This window comes from Electrona antarctica (assembly GCF_951216825.1).
Source record: "Electrona antarctica genome assembly, chromosome: 9".
Classification (NCBI taxonomy): Eukaryota; Metazoa; Chordata; class Actinopteri; order Myctophiformes; family Myctophidae; genus Electrona; species Electrona antarctica.
The window spans coordinates 43,771,071-43,777,390 of record NC_136790.1 but is presented as its reverse complement, the minus strand read 5'-3'; positions in this window follow the sequence as shown (position 1 = coordinate 43,777,390).

The window sequence follows — 6,320 nt, the reverse complement described above, 5'->3', positions numbered from 1 at the left end:
AAGAGGTTTTGTCCAAAGCACTTTTTACTACTTTTCATTGGTTCAATATTTTTTTAACCAACACACGGACGTAAAGGGTGTTCAAAAGCACCGATTTATGGAAGAGAAAAAAATGGAGTTAGGTGTAGAGATGGGATTTATGGCTCTTTGAAGGGAGCCGGATCTCTGGGATCCGTTCCTTTCAAAGAGTCGTTCAAAAGACTGGCTCTTTTGAACGACGTTCCCGATGGGGGGGGGGGGGGGGGGGTGTGGGGAGGGGTGGGGGGGGAAGGGGGCCAGTGTCCCCCCCCAGTGCCTCCCCAGTACCTCCCCAATATCTGCCCAGGGCCTCCCTAGGGACTCCCCACTCCGCAGTGCCTCCCCAAGTGTCTCCCCAGTGCCCCCCCCCTAGTTGAAACCCCCCTGCCCCCCTCCTCCTCTAAAAAGGAACGGCTCCCTACTGTGAACCGGATCCCATCGTTCCTTTCAAAGAGCCGTTCAAAAGATCCGACTCGTTCACGAACGTCACATCTCTAGTTAGGTGGTTTTCTCCCGACAGCAACAATATGCAAGGGGATAATGAATGGCTAGGTGCATGCACTGCATGGTCATTGTTGATAAATAAATCACCAACCACGTTTTCATGACTGTATGTTGGATACAGCAGTGGTTCCCAAACTTTTTCATGTCAAGGACCCCCAAATTGACACTAATCAGCCCGTGGACCCCCATTTGAAAAAGATATGCCAGGGACCCCCATAATAGAAGATTTTTACGGCTCTAGCAGTGATTCTCAACCTTAGAGTATATATGAATAGAGACGGCACCCGGATGAAACCCTGAGGCGAAATGGACATAGTGGACGAATTTGATATTGCAGCGTGGGCCCAAACACATGAACGCGTTGGTCCGTTGACTATCATTGTGCACGTTCACGATGACACGTGAACGCTGAATGCCTGCAATGATAGTCAGTGGCAGCGCGTTCATGTGTTTGGGCCCAATCCATCCCAGAATGCACTCTGTTCCTACCCAGAATGCACAGTGAAATCGCCTCATGCGCTTTTGAGCAACTTAATGCAAGTGGATGGGAGGAGAACTCGGGTGCCGTCTCTATTCATATATACTCTAAGTTCTCAACCCATTTGGTTCCTAACTATCATTTAGCTGGGGACCCCCTGGAACTCCCTCAAGGACCCCTGGGGGTCCCCGGACCCCACTTTGTGAACCACTGGGAGACAGCATGTCAAATCCAAGCAGCGCAGCCAGGTGCTCTACCCAGCAAGCCAATGACGTCTGGTGACGTTCAGGACTAGGCCAGATCACAGCCCATATGGGGACGTCATTTCCAGGACGTCTTCACCAGTTGAAATAATATAGCTTATTCTGGGCCAGATCTGACTAGTTATGATATGACTAAAGTTGATCTGGACTCTCTCTGATTCATCAGGGACGTCCGTCTTAGTGGGCAGAATGGTTGAAATTAGGTGACATTCTGGGCCAGATCTGACTAGTCTTGATCTGATTTGACTTGATCTGGCCACAATCAAGATGTCACGAATTCGTCCAGGTGCTGTGCTGATCATTGTGTAACTGTAAGGGATAGTGTATGGCTTGGTGGTCATTTTTTATAGATAAATCACCGACCCTGAATGTGATAAAGGGCCAGTATAACTAGGGATGTCCCGATACACTTTTTTCGTTTCCGATCCGATCCCGATACCAATATTTCTGTGTTAGCCGATACCGATACCGAATATTGATACCAGAGAATAATATTTATAATAATACAAAAATAAAAAAATATCTTATTTTGAAGTCCACCGACTGGAAATAGTGTTTATAGCTATATCTAGTTATATATCTCGTGTTGTGTTTATAGCTATCTAGCTATATATCTGGTGTTGTGTTTATAGCAGACTCCTCACTCAAATGTGCACTTGCAGTTTTGGCAACTCCAAAGCAAACTCCACATGCCCCAACATTTAATTTACATCCATAGTGTCAACCCCTTCCTTACCCCTGTGTCGGATCTGTGATTAGACTGGCATATTTGCCGATACCGATATGAACTGTGTACCCCACTTTGAGGTCTCACATCTTTCAACTTTGGGCACTCTTACAGTATTGCTTCAGTTTCAGTTCATTTGACCACCTTGGGCACAATTACACCATTGCTTCAGTTTCAGTTAATTTGACCACCTCCTTTCAACTTTGGGCACTTTTACATGTAGACTGAACCAAGGTTGAAAGTTGATGATCAAATGAACTGAAGTTGAAGCTTTCAACTTCAGCTATCCAGTGCCCAAAGGTGAAGGGCGCTTCAACCTTGGGTACTGGGTAGCTGAAGTTGAAGCTTTCAACTTCAGCTATCCAGTGCCCAAAGTTGAAGGGTGGTAGAAGGACTAGTAGCCAGGGCAGGAATTTCACGGCGGCCATGGCCGTCGTTGCCCCTCTCTTTGGCCGTGTGCCCCTCGAAAAAGTATATGCCCATACGGCCACAGTGGCCGTGGTGCCCCGACCGGCGCCCACAGAAGTTCATTTTACCGTTTATCGCAATTTTCCAGTCATTACGGTAACCAATGTTCCCCTCACGTCCCGCGCAGAACAAATTTGTGTTGTAGTTGTGTTGCCATTTGCAAAGTGGTTTGATTATTTTGCGGTACTTTGCCTTAATAACTACCCCCGCTGCCGCTGGTCGTCATGACGCGCGCATACACACACACACACACACACACACACACACACACCCGCACGCCTCCTCCTCCGCGCCACACATACACGCACTGACAGAGTAAACAGAGGGCATTTAGCCCACACGCTGCCTACTAGTGTAGCTAATCTAGCTATCCGGTCAAACTGCAACTATCACTCAAAACAAAACAATGTTTCCTACAGTTGCGACAGTGTGGCGGTCCTACGTCACATGTATTAACGTTGGTCGGACATGGTCCAGCTGATTTCCTTTTGTCTAATGCGAAACAGCGTGGCTGGCCATACAAGGAGGAGATCTACCGAATCTATCTAGCCCACCAAAACAAACATAAATGTACTTTTGCGTCGCATTATGGATAGCGACAGAAAGACACCATGGATATAATTAAACAATTGTTCCCCTGTGCACAGCACACACTGTCTCCAGGTAAGAACAAAAAACTGATTTGAAGCTGCACTTTCACTTTGTGTTGACTTACTGCAGAGTCCTCAGTCCTGCAGCGGTGCAGCCCCACAATGGAGAAATTATCTTATCTGTCACTAACCTCTCTACAATGCCATGTTATTCAATATATTAGTTTAGCACAAAATATAGGCTTTTCTAAACCAAGCCCTTATTCAAAAGTTATGTAGGCTGTCATTGTATTTTATGTGAATTAACTCAGTTTAACCCAATGATCCTCAGCCATTTAAATTTCAAGGACCCCCAAATTAAATTTATATTAATTAGCCTAGGGTGACAGCCTGACAGGGTCCTAGGCCATTTCATTATGATTTTCATCTCTGGACTGGGTCCCCAAAACAAAAATATTTTACAACAGTAGCTACTTATATTTTGTTATTTAAAGCTGTGATTATTTATTTAAGAAGCACTGTTCTGAACCAATGTTCATCGGAAAATCATTTTTTAATTGATGGCCTTCATGCCCTGGCACTTGGCCTTGTGCCCTTAAAAAGTTGACCACACTAAAGGCCAAGTGGCCTTGCCCCTAAAAGGATGAAATTCCAGGCCTGCTAGTAGCATGCCAAAGTTTGTGCTATTGCCATTGAGAATGCATTGGGCGTTTAAGTTAAATAACTCAGAAACTACAAATCATTTCGAAGTAAAAAGTTCCAGCATTTGTCTTCACAGTAAGCTGAATTATAAAATGTGTGAATGGAGTTACTGGTGAAAGTGATTTTTTTGACGTGCCATAGAGCTGCCATTGAGCCCCATTATAAATGTATCAAATTTGAAAGCACTATATTTCTAAAACTATGAAACAAGATTCCTTTTCAGGCAAACATGTCCACCGTAAGATTAACCTAAATAGGTTTGAATGGGGTTTCTAGGTGTAAGTATGTAGGACTAGCAGCATGCCAAAGTTTGTGATATTGCCATTGAGAATGCATTGGGCGTTTAAGTTAAATAACTGAGAAAATCATTTCAAAGTAAAAAGTTCCAGCATGTGTCTCCACAGTAAGCTGAATTATAAAATGTGTGAATGGAGTTTCTAGGTGAAAGTTATTTTTTTTGACGTGCCATAGAGCTGCCATTGAGCCCCATTATAAATTTCTCAAATTTGAAAGCACTATATATTTCTAAAACTATGAAACATTTCAAAGATTCCATTTCAGGCAAACATGTCCACCGTAAGATGAATCTAAATAGGTTTGAATGGGGTTTCTATAGGTGTAAGTATGTAGGACTAGTAGCATGCCAAAGTTTGTGCTATTGCCATTGAGAATACATTGGGCGTTTAAGTTAAATACGGGGGGGACATATTTTGACAGCAGAAACTGCCTGTCATAATTTCCCTATTCCAAAGCCCCCCCCCCCCCCCCCCCAGGTACATTATATATTTAAACTATTTTCAGCAATGGTACACTTATTTTTTCAGTGGGTAGATCTTGTTGAGCTGGTCAATTTGAAAGTAGATCTCACGTCATAAATGTGTGGGCACCCCTGGTGTAGGCCTTTCCCTGGACCTTCTAGCCCCTAGGATGACCCGAGTACCACCACTTAAAAACCACATGCTACGGTGCCCAAATCTGAATTTAGGTGCTCAAATGAACTCAAACTGAAGCAATTCAGTAAAGGTCAACACTTCCTCCTGGGGTCATTTTAGGGGCTGGGACCTCCAGTAAAAGGCCTAAATACTCAAGAGTTGGGGAACAACATATCAAGAGAGTGGAGTGGTAGGCCCTTGGATTGACCCAGGACCAGTGATTCAATGTACCCCACTGAAAAATAGCAGATCTACAAGCTCGTAGCGTGGCACTCTGTGCCGCACTACGAGCTTGTAGCGGCGCGCACTCACCCCCTACTAGACGGTCAGCACCTCCTACTGTAAATATCTTCCCACGGCCATGGTAGGCTGACCCAAAGTTGAAACAGTTGCCAGGGGGACATCTTTGGGCCTGGGGTCCTCATCGTTGGATATGTTGTTCCCACAACCGAGAAGAGTATTTTACCCTTTACTGGAGGTCCTAGGCCCTAAAATGACCCCATGAGGAAGTGTTGACCTTTACTGAATTGCTTCAGTTTCGGGTCATTTGACCACCTAACTTCAGATTTGGGCACCCTAACATGTGGTCTTTAAGTGGTGGGCCTGGGGTCATCTTAGTGGCTAGGAGGTCCAGTGAAAGGCCTACATACTCTCCCAAGATGGAGGAACAACATTTTACAATCTGGGAATCCTAGGCCTTTGTATGGCTACAGGGCGACTGGTTCAATCCTACCCTAAATCTAGGCCTAAGACGTGTCACCTCAAAGTGGGGTACATTGCATCCACTGGTCAATCCAAGGGCCTACCACTCCACTCCCTTGATATGTTCTTTCCCAACTCTTGGGGAGTATGTAGGCCTTTCCCTGGACCTTCTAGCCCCTAGGATGACACGAGGCCCAACACTTAAAAGCCACATGCTACGGTGCCCAAATCTGAATTTAGGTGCTCAAATTAACTCAAACTGAAGCAATTCAGTAAAGGTCAACACTTCCTCCTGGGGTCATTTTAGGGGCTGGGACCTAAATACTCTCCAAGAGTTGGGGAACAACATATCAAGAGAGTGGAGTGGTAGGCCCTTGGATTGACCCAGGACCAGTGATTCAATGTACCCGACTGAAAAATAGCAGATCTACAAGCTCTATATGGCAAGTATTTCATACAGCTTAAGATAAATAATTCTGAACTATCCCTTTAAGTTATAGTCATTTTCAAAATATTAATGATTTCTTTTTTGGCTTTTAAGCGGGAAGGAAATAAGAAGATCCGACCTTAACAAATACAAAAATACCTTACCGTAGCCACAGAATGGTTATGTAAAAACATAATCTAAGAACACAAAGCGACAGAACAATTTGGTGTATTGTTGTATTATATTTTCGTACTTGTATTGAAAACAAGCCATTTCAAACGTTGTGCTCGATCTGATTTCCAACATCTTTCAAAATAGAAGCCTTTTGAGGTGATATGTTTATTTGTCTGTCTGTTACTCGCTCTGCATTGATTCAATAATCCTCTTCAAATCACAACACAAAGCCGTGACATTTGCATTCAGTCACTAAATAAATGACTAGAATGGTAGAATAAAAGGTCAACAACATCCACAGCTTAATTGTGCACAATGCCCACTGGGATGCACTT